The sequence below is a fragment of the Kogia breviceps genome, chromosome 5 (assembly GCF_026419965.1).
Source record: "Kogia breviceps isolate mKogBre1 chromosome 5, mKogBre1 haplotype 1, whole genome shotgun sequence".
NCBI lineage: Eukaryota > Metazoa > Chordata > Mammalia > Artiodactyla > Physeteridae > Kogia > Kogia breviceps.
In genome coordinates this window covers 97,322,036-97,336,875 of record NC_081314.1, presented here as the reverse complement: position 1 = coordinate 97,336,875, position 14,840 = coordinate 97,322,036, and the positions used below count along the sequence as shown (strand labels likewise).

General features: G+C 36.9%; 1 protein-coding gene across 2 annotated transcripts in view; it reads right to left on the bottom strand.

The window, feature by feature from the left end:
• Positions 1-789: 789 nt before the first annotated feature.
• LOC131757746 (SCAN domain-containing protein 3-like) overlaps positions 790-14,840 on the bottom strand; it is a 721,112-nt gene continuing 707,061 nt past the window's right edge. Inside the window, exons 2-5 of one of the 2 annotated variants that reach the window (XR_010840790.1) lie at positions 14,177-14,280; positions 12,408-12,658; positions 11,018-11,045; positions 790-869 (exon numbers count right to left, since the gene is read on the bottom strand). The gene's annotated coding sequence lies outside the window, so the exon portion shown is untranslated. The remainder of the gene's footprint in view (positions 870-11,017; positions 11,046-12,407; positions 12,659-14,176; positions 14,281-14,840) is intronic. The other variant, XM_067034715.1, reaches the window with a different exon arrangement.

Here is a 14,840-nt window from a genome sequence, read left to right as displayed (position 1 = left end):
ACATAAAAATAGGGTTTATACCTCTTGGGACCTTGGCTTTGGTCCTGACAGAATTTCTCCCTTGTGAACCAGTAATTCTCTCCTAGTGAGTTGATATAATTTCAAGGACACTGCCTATGATAGAAATTCTGCAACTATGGAAATGGTGATTTAAGTCAATGCTCTGGAGAATTCAAGATTTTGGATTAATAAATAGGAAAGTCATTTCATCATTACCTAAAATTCAGTGCGTAAAGTTGCAGCAGCAAGAGTTTAATAATACTAACAGATCAAGGACTTTATGAGTGCAAAAACTGCTTTATAATCAGCCAGATTAAAAAAAAAAAAAAGAAACCGTGGATGAGAGATTCCTCCAAAATGAGTGAAAAACTGCTTAAGTATGATTTTAAAATTTCATGGACTTTTTTTGCACTTCAGAGGCTGAGCTTAGAAAAATAACTGCGGCATGTGTTACATTCTGTTATCATAATTTTACTTAGTTCTTTTCATGAGGAAAAATGTGGACTGCTAAAAGTCGAATCCTGTGACTAACATGCATGTTTCTGCTAAATTACCACACTTAAGCACATTTTATTAGGGGCAGTTATTCCACAACTGTTGTAACATGAAAGGTAAAAATTTACCAGAAAGAAAACAGGAAGACGAATGATATTTTATTTTACTTATCCCACTGGAACAGGGAGCAATCTAAATGTACAAATGTAAAGCACTGCTTCACAGCTAGTGATCGGCAATTGCTCCTGTCTTTAAGTAACCGACTATTTAAAGTGCAACAGTCATGTACTCACTGGTCTAATTTGTGCTGCAAGATATTATAAATACATTAGTCTCCTAGAGTAGAAAATTCACGATCAGTATGCCTTGAGGTTCTAGTGGAGAAAGAGAGAGAGAGAGAGGTTAGAGTGACAACTGCCCAAGGTGGGAGTACACACTCATCTCCCACAGTTGCTCTAATGGACTCAGATTCAAGGTAGTAATGATGTGAAAGAGGGTGGGAAACATGTTTGCTAATACTCTAGTAGAAATATACAGGGACCATACATCTACAGTCTTAGTCACAAGCATAGGCACAGGAATAGACAAGAACCTGAAAAATCAGTCTGAAAAACACTAAAGTTCACTCTGATATAGGGACACCTTTGGTGGGGTGGGGGAAGACACCTCTTAGACATCCCCAAGAGAGAAAAAGCAAGTGGGTGCTTACAAGTTAGCAGCTTTTCGTGCTGCTGAAAATGTACATACACCAAACCTGTCTTGAATTTTTTGTTTTTATTTTAAGTTAAATTAAAGTAATAATTAAATAAAGAATTCAGCTAATTAAGGAAAGCAGAAAGAATTGCTTTGTTGTTAGTGGTTTTTTCGTTGCAAGACATAGACAGCTTCAGTTACCTCAGAAAACAGAGTTTTAAAGTAAAAAGCAGAAGAAATAGAGGAACAAATCTGTCAGAAGTTGGGGAGACATGGACACTGTTCACGCTACCCTAGCTACTCTACTATCAGCAACTCGGGAGTTAAGCATTTTCTACTTTCAGATTTCTATTGTCTCTGCTTGCCTCCTGTTCTGCTTATTTTTCAACTTTTTGCTTCTCCACTGCTCTGCTCCTGCTTTATCATTAGTGCTGTTGCCTCTTAGCCTCTGATGGTTCCTTCTCCAACACTGTACTCTCTTCAATCCTTCTTTGTGTGTGCCATGGTCAGACTCTCCCTTAGAAGATCTGATTGGGTGAGTCAGTCCCATCCTAGCATAGAACATTTCCATTCTGCAGAGTTTTCCTGCAGAGATGTTTATTGGATACTTTGGTTCAGGCAATGATTTCTGATCCCATCATTTTGATTGAGATGGCAGTGTGACGTGGTATACAGCTCCATTACCTCAATGTAAGGACACTTTGTATCATGATTCACTTTGCATAGAGAGCTTTCCTAGATACCTGTAGCTCATTCTCTCACCTCCTTCATGTCCATGCTCAAATATCCTCTTCTCAGAGAGATCTTCCCTGCCCACCCTGTTTAAAATTTAACTTGTTACCTTTTTAACACTTTCCCATGCATAGGTAAACCTTAGCCTTCTTATCTTTCTTCCGCTTCTTTATTTTCCTTCTAAATACATATCGACATCAGACAAACTATATAGTCTTCTCATTTATTTTGTATATTGTCTGTCTCTCTCTAATAGAATATAAGTTCCACAAGTACAGGAATCTTTACTTTTATTTTTCACTACTGGATACCAAGAGCCTAGGACAGTACCTGCCACGTGGTAGCCACCCAATAAATACTTATAGGCTGAACATGTCTAGATTGACGAGGTGCTGCAGCAAAAGTTAAAGATAGAACTGACAGAAAAAAAATAGTGAATACAATCCCTAGTTTGTTGTAACAAACCTAACGATTGCCTAGTCCAAATAGAAACAGGAGGTAGAGATCCCCAAGAAGATCTCTGGAAAACAAAACACAAAATTTGATTGGATATCACATTTCGGGGAGAAGAATAAAGACAGTACACATAAAAGAAGAATTACAAACTTTGGAAAAAATTACAAAAGAAAGGGACATAATCAAATCAGTAGGCGCAGCAAAGAAAAAAATTATATAAGTTGTGGTGGAAAAACTTGAAGAGGCTCCACAATTATTCTTGCCTCCTGGTACTCATGGTCTTGTGTAAACCTATCCCCTTGAATAAAGAACTATGACTTACTTCTAACTAATAAACAAATGGCAAAAGTAACAGGGTATTAGTTCCATGATTACATTATAGAACACTGCAATGTGTGTCTTGATAACATACTCTCTCCCATCCTGGCTTTGATGATGCATACTGCCATGAGGTGAGCTGCTCTATGGAGAGGCCCCTATGGTGAGCAACTAACGGTAGTCATTGGCCAAATCCTAGCAAGAAACTGAGACTCTCAGTGCTAAAATATGCAAGGAACAGAATTCTACCAACAAACATGTGAGCTTGAAGCAGATTCTTCCACAGTCTTGGCCAATAACTTGATGGCAGCCATGTAAGATGATGAAGCAGAGAACCTAGTTAATCTGTGCACAAACGCCTGACCCACAGAAACTGTGAGATAACAATGTATATTATTTTAAGCCACTAAGTTTGTGATAATTTGTTATGAAGCAACAGATAACTAATACATAGCTATAACAACTTCAGCATTTTTAATTGATTTCTGTATTTGAATCAGCCTATAAACAAAGCATAGAGAACGGATGTGATTTACAATAGTATTTATTTTTTAAATTTTTTAAATTAATTTTTATTGGAGTATAGTTGCTTTACAATGTTGTGTTAGTTTCTACTGTACAGCAAAATGAATCAGCTATACATATACATATATCACCCTTCTTTTTTGGATTTCTGTCCCATTTAGGTTACCACAGAGCATTGAGTAGAGCTCCCTGAGATATACTGTAGGTTCTCATTAGTTATCTATTTTATACATAGTATCAATAGTGTATATATGTCAATCCCAATCTCCCAATTAAGCCCACCTCCTCCCCTTTCCACCTTGGTATCCATATGTTAGTTCTCTACTTCTGTGTCTCTATTTCTGTTTTGAAAATAAGATCACATAAACCATTTTTCTAGATTCCACATATATGCATTAACATACAATATGTTTTTCTCTTTATGACTTACTTCATTCTGTATGACAGTCTCTAGGTCCATCCATGTCTCTACAAATGACCCAATTTTGTTCCTTTTTACGACTGAGTAACATTCCATTGGATGTATGTACCATATCTTCTTAAACCATTCCTCTGTTGATAGACATTTAGGTTGCTTCCATGTCCTGGCCATTGTAATTAGTGCTGAAGTGAACAATGGGGTGCATGTGTCTTTTTGAACTATGGTTTTCTCAGGGTATATGCCCAGTAGTGGGATTGCTGGGTCATATGGTAGTTTTATTTATAGTTTTTTAAGGAACCTCCACATTGTTCTCCATAGTGGCTGTACCAATTTACATTCCCACCAACAGTGTAGGAGGGTTCCCTTTTCTCCACACCCTCTCCAACTTTTACTCTTTGTAGATTTTTTGATAATGGCCATTCTGACCGGTGTGAGGTGATACCTCATTGCAGTTATGATTTGCATTTCTCTAATGATTAGTGATGTTGAGCATCTTTCCATGTGTTTGCTGGCAATCTGTATATCTTGTTTGGAGAAATGTCTATCTAGGTCTTCTGCCCATTTTTGGATTGGGTTTTTTTTTGTTGTTGTTATTGAGCTCCATGAGCTGCTTATATATTATGGAGATGAATTCTTTGTCAGTTGCTTCATTTGCAAATATTTTCTCCCATTCTGAGGGTTGTCTTTTCATCTCACTTATGGTTTCCTTTACTATGCAAAACCTTTACATTTCATTAGGTCCAGATTGTTTATTTTTGTTTTTATGTCCATTTCTCTAGGAGGTGGGTCAAAAAGGATCTTGCTGTGATTTATGTCAGAGTGTTCTGCCTATGTTTTCCTCTAAGAGTTTTATAGTGTCTGGCCATACATTTAGGTCTTTAATCCATTTTGAGTGTATTTTTGTGTCTGATGTTAGGAAGTGCTCTAATTTCATTCTTTTACATGTAGCTGTCCAGTTTTCCCAGCACCACTTATTGAAGAGGCAGTACTTTCTCCATTGTACACTCTTGCCTCCTTTATAAAAGATAAGTTGACCATATGTGTGTGGGTTTATCTCTGGGCTTTCTATCCTGTTCCATTGATCTATATTTCTGTTTTTGTGCCAGTACCATACTATCTTGATTACTGTAGCTTTGTGGTATAATCTGAAGTCTGGGAGTTCCTCCAGCTCCATTTTTCTTTCTCAAGATTACTTTAGCTGTTCAGGGTTTTTTGTGTTTCCATACAAATTGTGAAATTTTTTGTTCTAGTTCTGTGAAAAATGCCATTGGTAGTTTGATAGGGATTGCACTGAATCTGTAGATTGCTTTGGGTAGTACAGTCATTTTCACAATGTTGATTCTTCCAACCTAAGAACATGGTATATCTCTCCATCTGTTTGTATCATCTTTAATTTGTTTCATCAGTGTCTTATAGTTTTCTGCATACAGGTCTTTTGTCTCCTTAGGTAAGTTTATTCCTAGGTATTTTATTCTTTTTGTTGCAATGGTCAATGGGAGTGTTTCCTTAATTTCTCTTTCACATTCTTCATCATTAGTGTATAGGAATGCAAGAGATTTGTCTGCATTAATTTTGTATCCTACTACTCTACCAAATTCATTGATTACCTCTAGCAGTTTTCTGGTAGCATCTTTAGGATTTCCTATGTATAGCATCATGTCATCTGCAAACAGTGACAGTTTACCTTCTTATTTGGATTCCTTTTATTTCTTTTGCTTCAATGATTACAGTGGCTAAAACTTCCAAAACTATGTTGAATAATAGTGGTAAGAGTGGGCAACCTTGTCTTGTTCCTGATCTTAGAAGAAATGGTTTAAGGTTTTCACCATTGAGAATGGTGTTGGCTGTGGGTCTATCATATATGGCCTTTATTATGTTGAGGTAAGTTCCAGCTATGCCTACTTTCTGCAGAGTTTTTATCATAAATGGCTGTTGAATTTTGTCAAAAGCTTTTTCTGAATCTATTGGGATTATCATATGGTTTTTATCCTTCAATTTGTTAATATGGTGTATCACATTGATTGACTTGCATATATTGAAGAATCCTTGCATTCCTGGGATAAACCTCACTTGATCACAGTGTATGATCCTTTTAATGTGCTGTTGGATTCTGTTTGCTAGTATTTGGTTGAGAATTTTTGCATCTATATTCATCAGTGATACTGGCCTGTGGCTTTCTTTTTTTGTGACATTTTTGTCTGTTTTTGCAATCAGGGTGATGGTGGCCTCGTAGAATGAGTTTGGGAGGGTTACTCCCTTTGCTATATTTTGGAAGAGTTTGAGAAGGATAGGTGTTAGCTCTTCTCTAAATGTTTGATAGAAATCGCTTGTGAGCCATCTGGTCCTGGCTTTTGTTTGTGGGAAGATTTTTAATCACAGTTTCAATTTCAATGCTTGTGATTGGTTTATATTTTCTATTTCTTCCTGGTTAAGTCTTGGCAGTTTCTACTTTGCTAAGAATTTGTCCATTTCTTACAGGTCGTCCATTTTATTGGCATATAGTTGCTTGTAGTAAACTCATGATCCTTTGTATTTCTGCAGTGTCAGTTGTTACTTCTCCTTTTTCATTTCTAATTCTGTCGATTTGAGTCTTCTCCCTTTTTTTCTTGATGAGTCTGGCTAATGGTTTATCAATTTTGTTTATTTTCTCAAAGAACCAGCTTTTAGTTTTATTGATTTTTGCTATTGTTTCCTTCATTTCTTTTTCATTTATTTCTGATCTGATTTTTATGATTTCTTTCCTTCTGCTAACTTTGGGTTTTTTTTGTTCTTCTTTCTCTAATTGCTTTAGGTAAAAGGTTAGGTTTTTTATTTGAGATTTTTCTTGTTTCTTGAGGTGGGATTGTATTACTATAAACTTCACTCTTAGAACTGCTTTTGCTGCATCCCATAGATTTTGGGTTGTCGTGTTCTCATTGTCATTTGTTTCTAGGTATTTTTTAATTTCATCTTTGATTTCTTCAGTGATCTCTTGGTTATTTAGTAGTGTATTATTTAGCCTCCATGTGTTTGTATTTTTTACAGTTTTTTTTCCTGTAATTGATATCTAGTCTCATAGCGTTCTGGTTGCAAAAGATACTTGAGGGCTTCCCTGGTGGTGCAGTGGTTGAGAGTCTGCCTGATGATATAGCAGACACGGGTTCATGCCCTGGACCGGGAAGATCCCACATGTTGCGGAGTGGCTAGGCCCATGAGCCATGGCTGCTGAGCCTGCACGTCCGGAGCCTGTGCTCCGCAATGGGAGAGGCCACAACAGTGAGAGGCCTGCATACTGCCAAAAAAAAAAAAAAAAGATACTTGATACAATTTCAATTGTCTTAACTTTTCCAAGGTTTGATTTGTGACCGAAGATATGATCTATCCTGGAAAATGTTCTGTGAGCACTTGAGAAGAAAGTGTATTCTGTTGTTTTTGGATGGAATGTGCTACAAATATCAATTAAGTCCATCTTGTTTAATGTGTCATTTAAAGCTTGAGTTTCCTTATTTATTTTCATTTTGGATGATCTGTCCATTGGTGAAAGTGGGGTGTTAAGGTCCCCTGGTGTTATTGTGTTACTGTTGATTTCCCGTTTTATGGCTGTTACCATTTGCCTTACGTACTGAGGTGCTCCTATGTTCGGGGCATAAAAGTTACAATTTTTATATCTTCTTCTTGGATTGGTCCCTTGATCATTTTGTAGTGCCCTTCTTTGTCTCCTGTAATAGTCTTTATTTAAAGTCTATTTTGTCTGATATGAGAATTGCTACTCCAGCTTTCTTTGGATTTCCATTTGCATGGAATATCTTTTTCCATCCCCTCACTTCTAGTCTGTATGTGTCCCTAGGTCTGATGTGGGTCTCTTGTAGACAGCATATATACAGTTCTTGTCTTTGTATCCATTCAGCCAGTCTATGTCTTTTGGTTGGAGCATTTAATACATTTACATTTAACGTAATTATTGATATGTATGTTCCTATTACCATTTCCTTAATTGTTTTGGGTTTGTTATTGTATCTCTCTTCCTTCTCTTGTGTTTCCTGCCTAGGGAAGTTCCTTTAGTAATTGCTGGTTTGGTGGTGCTGAATTCTCTTTTGTTTAGCTGTAAAAGTTGTTAATTTCTCCATCGAATCTGAATGATATCCTTGCTGGGCAGAGTAATCTTGGTTGTAGGTTTTTCTCCTTTCATCACTTTAAATATGTCCTGCCACTCCCTTTGGGCTTGCAGAGTTTTTGCTGAAAGATCAGCTGTTAACCTTATGGGGATTCCCTTGTATGTTACTTCTTGCTTTTCCCTTGCTGCTTTTAATAATTTTCTTTGTATTTAACTTTTGATAGTTTGATCAATATGTGTTTGAGAGTGTTTTTCTTTGTGTTTATCCTGTATGGGACTCTCTATGCTTCCTGTACTTGATTATTTCCTTTCCCACATTAGGGAAGTTTTCAACTATAATCTCTTCAAATATTTTCTCAGACCCTTTCTTTTTCTCTTCTTCTTCTGGGACCCCTAGCATTCGAATGTTGGTGCATTTAATGTTGTCCCAGAGGTCTCTTAGACTGTCCTCAATTCTTTTCATTCTCTTTTCTTTTTTCTACTTCTGGCAGTTATTTCCACCATTTAATCTTCCAGCTCACTTATCTGTTCTTCGGCCTCAGTTATTCTACTATTGATTCCTTTTACAGTATTTTTAATTTCCGTAATTACGTTGTTCATCACTGTTTGTTTGCTCTTTAGTTCTTCTAGATCCTTGTTAAATGTTTCTTGTATTTTCTCCATTCTGTTTCCTAGAATTTGGATCACCTTTAGTATTATTACTCTGAATTCTTTTTCAGGTAGGTTGCCTATTTCATCTTCATTTATTTTTTCTTGTAGGTTTTTACCTTGCTCCTTTGTCTGTAACATTTTTTTGTCGTTTCTTTCTTTCTTTTTTTTTTTTGATGGGTGGTGCTATGTTCCTGTCTTACTGGTTTTTTGGCCTGAGACGTTCAACACTGGAGTTTGCAGGCAGTTGGATAGAGCCAGGTCTTGGTGCTGAGATGAGGACCTCTAGGAAGCCTCCCTCTGATTAATATTCCCTGAGGTCTGAGGTTCTCTGTTGGTCCAGTAGTTTGGACACAGAGCTCACACCACAGGAGCTTGGGCCCAACTTCTAGCCTGGGAACAGAGATACTGCAAGCTTTGTGGTGGGGTAAAAAAATAAAATTAAAAGAGAAGAAAGAAAGAAAGAAAGAAAGCAAAAAGGAGCAGTACAATATCAAAGAATAAAAAACAAAATAAAATTAGAAAGATAAAGATATATTAGGAAAAGTAAAACTATAACTGAAACAACTCCAACAAGGTAAAATAAAAGCACAACAGAAAAAAGAAAAAAAAAGTGGTGGTGGGGGGAAACAAGCCAAAAGGAGAGAAAAATAATGAAGTATAAAGAATAAAATAAAATTAGAAACATAAAAGAATAGGAAAATTAAAAATATAAAAGAATCAACAACAGTGTACCAACAAGGTAAAACAGAACCCCAATCTAAAAGAGAAAAATTTTTTTTTAAAAAAGAAAGCCTTGGCTATGGAGGCAGAGTTTAGGCAGGGGTGGAACTTAAGCAGGGGTGGGGTTTAGGTTGTGGCAGGACCTATGTGGGTGGGGGGTGACGTTTGAGTGTGGGGCTTAGGCTCAGGACCCACATAGCCAGATAAGGCCCTTGGGGCAGGGCCTAGGTGGGGCAAGGTTCAAGCATGGGGTGGGGTCTCTGCTTAGGACCTGTGGGGAAGAGGAGAGGCAGCAGGTCGAAAGGAATGCCTCTGGAGTGTGGAGTCCTGGAGTTTGGAGGTAGGGCCCTACATGAGGGTGTGGAGTTTAGGCCCACCCCGTTGGAAGAGGTGTCCAAGTATAGAGGTAGGACCCTGGGTGGGGGTGTAGGGGCTGGGCTTGGTCTCTGCACTTTAGGAGGGAGACTCCAAGGGCAGAGGGTTAGGCCTGGGAGCCCAAGAGACACCTGGTGTCTAAGTGGACAGGGAAAGTACTGGCCGTGTTCCCTTCCTTTCCTCCGCTCCCCCCCCAGCATCTCCCCCAGGGTCTCCCCCATCACTGCTGGACCCCTAACTGTGGGTGGATCCTGCTGGGGTGTAGGAACTCCTCCCCTCCCCCAGCCACCTCTCAGGAGTGCCAGTCCCAGAGGTCTGGCCTTTACTTTTGCTCCCCCTTATCTCTCTTCCACTCCCTCAGGACCCGTGCTGCTGGAGGGGGCCTTGGTGGGCCGAGGATCAGGCCTGGGATCTCAGCAGGTTCCTGGGGGCCCAAGTGGGCAGGGGAAACCTGGCCATGCTCCCTTTTGATCCTCTGCATTTCCAATGGTTCCCCAATTTCCCCTTTGGGTGTGGGATCCCTTTCCCTCCCTCAGCCACCCCTCAGGGGCGCCAATCCTGTCCCCCCTCCACTTCTCCTCTTCCTTCACTCCTCCCACACCCCACATCCTACTCAGTCTCTGGGGTTTCCTCCCATTCCCTTAGGTGTCCGTGGTCCCCCACCGGTACCTGGTAGGTGCCCTAGTTGTAAGGAGACGTGAATTCTGCGTCCTCCTAGTATGCCATCTTGATTCCACCCCCCAGTAGTTACTTCTTGCCATGAGGATGAAGCAATGGAATGCTTTTTATTTTCCTTCCAAACTATTTCATTTAAAAACTTGCATGTGTTTTACTTTGAAAAAATACTTAATAAAAGGTAAATACATAAAATGAGTGAAATTATTTAAATCATAAAAAATAAAGAGTATTTTATTATTAACTTCTAAATATCAACTCTTGCTCACTAAAAACTTTATAAGTTTACAGTTCTTTCTATAATTTTGCTTTGTCATCCAATTTTTCTGATGATATAAATAACACATGCCCATCTTAAAGTGAATAAGTATGAAAGTATTATAACTAATAGAGAATCTGAAATTCTACAACCCTGGGTTAACTACCACTGGTATTTTGGTGAATTATTTTTTACTTCTCTTTCTGCACTATTAAAACACACATACTTACTTTCCTCCGCCACCCATAACCTTAACATTTCATAAATGGAATTATATGATAAAAGTGCTTTTAATATTAGATAAGATAGTCTTCCATACTCCACATTTTTCATCTCTGATTGCATTTTTATTTTACTTTGTTGAGAAAAGTAGGTATAGACATACTGTGTGTTTTTCTATTAGATGTCTCATGTCCTCTTGAGTTTGTAACAGAGATAATATATGAAGATAGTTTTCTCTTACAGATGTGAAAATTTTATCAAAGAAATGAATTAAACTAAATATATAATATATATATCTACATACAATTTCATGTAAAAAGAATTTGTAATTAAGAAAAATTATTCAACATATATATGTGAATTAACATACAGGCCTACTCACGTATACACCATCTGGCAATCTCAACCATCTGAAAGATAGCAAACAATCAGGAATAAATTATGATTCCTTATCTATCCCAATAAATCTCATAAAATCCATGTACTTTTCCAGAGGCCATTAAGTTGTACTTTACCTATATTCATTTTAGTCACAATTCTAATAAACTTGGTTACCTGATTTTAAGCAGGATAAAAGAAAAGTCTTAGGGGTGGTCATGACAGAAAACTATAACCAGCAGCTAAGATATGTCAATCAGTATAGAAATTTGGCTCTAATTAGTAATAGAGCTTAAATATTTTACCTTTGAAAATATGAGAGCTCATTAAAAAGAAATAATGTTCAAATGGTGATCCCAAGTCACCAGTGAAAGGTTAAATGATTTTCAGTTTTCTTTGTTTAAAAACATTTGATGAACTGTCTAAAAAGTTTTCAGAAAGATTTTAATTCACAGGACTAGCACTTTAACCAAAGTTCTTGTTGCTTTTATGTATAATTATCTAATCAGTGGAAATAAAGTCACCACTACCACCACCAATTGGTTTCATCAGCATCCCCATTCTACAATTTACTAAACTTCTATTTGCAAGCCACATGGAAGCTACTTCACATGTTGACTTAATTAATCTAACAACAACCCTAGGAGGATACTCATTTTATGTAAGTAAAAGAATAGAACTAAAAAAGAAAGAAAGAAATGATGTGCCCAAGTTCTCACCATCTTAGAATCTATGGTAAGTTTTGAAGGTATGCTTACCTTCTAAGCCTATCCTTGTTCCTCTTCTCATTCCCTGAGTAAGTTTCTCTCACAACTATAAACTCAGTGAACATCTTTATCCAGATAACTTACACATTTATATTTCTATTAAAAAATGCTCCTCTAAACTCTAGATTCATATATCTAATGCCTATTGAGACCTCTTGAGTCTCTTTAAGACATCTCAAACTCAATATGTCCCCAACTGAACTTATCATCTCTTCATCCCTGGTCCTCTTTTAGTGTTCCTAACCTCAGTGACTGGCTTCATCATCCACCCTGTTACAGAAGCCTGGAGACCAGGAGTCAGTCTGACAGTCCTGACAGGTCCCTCTCCTTTAGATTTCTCATTCAACCTACTGCCAAGTTACATGAAATATCACCTCCTTAACATATTCTCTCCATCTCCACCACCACCAGTCATTTAATCTACCATAATAAATTCCTTGCTCAATTACAATCACCTTTAAATTAGTATACCTTTTAGTACTCTAGATACTCTTTAATTAACTATTGAAGATTTTACCAGAGTGATTTTTTTTTTTTTTAAAGCACATTTAATCATGTCACATCTCTGAAGCAGCAGAGCTTTCTATTGCTCTTAGGATAAAGACAAAACTTGTCCTCACAGCTTACCAGGCCCTGCATGGTGCTGATCTGTCTACTTCTCTGGTCTTATCTCACATCACACTCTTCCTCTATCTTTGTTCTCCAGGCATGTGGGACTTTCTGTACCTTTTCTTTATCTTGCTCTCTGTCACCACAGGATATTCTTTTCCTTCAGTGTGGCAAGAATCTATCTTCTTTCTTTATCTAGTTGACTCTTTTCCTTTTTCAGTTTCTTCAGCACAATAACCTTTTCTTCATGGAAGTGTTCCTTGATCTTTCTAAAAAGGTCAAATTCCTCTTTTATAGAAATGCATAATACCATATACCCCTCCTTTGTTTCACTTGTCCTATTTGAATTTTTACATTTATTTGTGTTATTATTTTACATGTTTGTCATCCCCTCTACACTGTAAAATCTATAACAGAGGAACACTCTCTGTTTTTACTTGCCATTTGCTATAGTCTGAATGTGTGTATATGTTGAAAATTTGTATGTTGAAATTCTGTTGCCCAATGTGATAGTGTTAGGAACTGAAGCCTTTGGGAGGTGATTAGGTCATGAGGGTAGAATCTTCATGAATGAAATGAATGCCCTTTTACAAAGGCTCCAGAGAGCTAGATCACCCTTTCACAGAGAGGGAACAGAGAGAATTCAGCAGTCTACAACTCAGAAGAGGGTCTTCACCAGACACTGAATCCTCCAGCACCATTATCTTAGACTTTCCAGCTTTCAAGACTGTGAGAAATAAATTTCTGTTGTTTATAAGCCACCAAGTCTATGGTATTTTGTCATAAGCAGCTTAAATAGACTACTAAGACACCATCACCTCCCCAGTGTCTTTTGAGAGTAAGTAGCACAAAGTATGTGCTAAATAACAATTTAAATGTTGTTGAAAGAATCAACCTTTGACAATGCTATGCTGCTTAACAGTTTGTTCCTTGAGTATTTCAAAATGGCAGATTAATGTGTACACCTGACTATAGATTCAGGTGATATGGATGAATTATTCACAAGGATTGTCCATTTCAAAGAGATACTTAAAAAAAATGGTCATAGAGAAGGAAGGAAAATGAGAATTGCATCTCTTAGGATTATACATGTCCTACTTTCTTTTCTCTTTTACCAAATTCTTAGTCAATTCTTAAGATCAGTTTCCAAGTCAGCTACTCAAAAGAACACGTGCCTTTCTTGGCTGCTTCCTCAAAACATCATGTTTCAGTTGGGAATCAGAGGGAAATTAAAGTCATCTGAATCTTCACCTCCGGTTTTGATTTGATGGCTCCAAATTGTTCTATAAATAGTTGTGTAAAATCATAACAAGCAAACAATAAATAAATAAAAATAAAAAATCAATCTTTGGAAACATAGTGCTTGCTTATCCAAACTAAGCTGGTTAAAGAAAAAAATTTACAAGAATTTGACTCAGCTCTACAAAGTTCTTGTAAGAGCATGTGTGGCTTATTTTTGTCCAAGGACATGAAAATATCTACTTTGATTTAAAATAAAGTTTATGACCAGTCTGCCTTTTTTTTACATTTGCTATCAAATGCTACAAATGTTATCAATTCATGAACTCTGACTTGAGTGAATGGTAAAGGAGGACATGTCAAGTGGATTGGCCTAAATTTAATAATCTAATGTAAAGATGTTCATATTAGCTTAGAATATCCAGCCAGTGATTTAAGAAAATGTATAAATTGTAGTTGAAGTGGCAAAAATTAATCGCACTTTAATTTGCCTTAATTTACTAAAACAAAATTGCCTTAATTTACTAAAAACAAAAACAAAAACAAACCTTCTCCTTTTGAGAAGACATTGTATTGTAGTTCACACTCCTTTGGACACCGGTGAGGCAGATCCCCCGGATTGGTGAGAACAACTTAATCTCTAACTTGTGAACTGAAAAAGTCAGAGATGACTCTGTTAGAATGAGGATTAGATAACAGCTTCTTTCATAAATGATTATGAGTCAGAATTAAAAGCAACACTTAATAGAAGTCAACCAAGTGACATTTTCCAAATAAATATATAAAAAGTATTGTTATCATTGTATCAATTAATTCCTGTTACACAAAGAAAAATGTTACTTTTTGTTAAAGCATAATAAAGAGGTAAATTAGAGAAATCATCTCTCAATCTGGATTCATTTTTCTTGAAGCAAAACCAGTGGTTCTCCTGGAGATTAAGAAAAAAAAAATGTATTAGTAGGCATAAAGGAAGGAAGAAAGGAAGCAAAGAGATATGAGGTGTTATGCGATTTTATTCCTCGCTCATCCACTCCTTTTCTCAGTGACCTTATTTCCTAATTTTGACAGTGATATCCTGTATTTTGTAACATTTCTGAGGTGAAAAAGGAAACATAAATATTTCTACAGTATTAAAGATGTTCTGAAGATAAAAAAGACCATCATTACATTCTCCTGCTTATTATATTTCAAAAGCAATAATTGTTATATGAA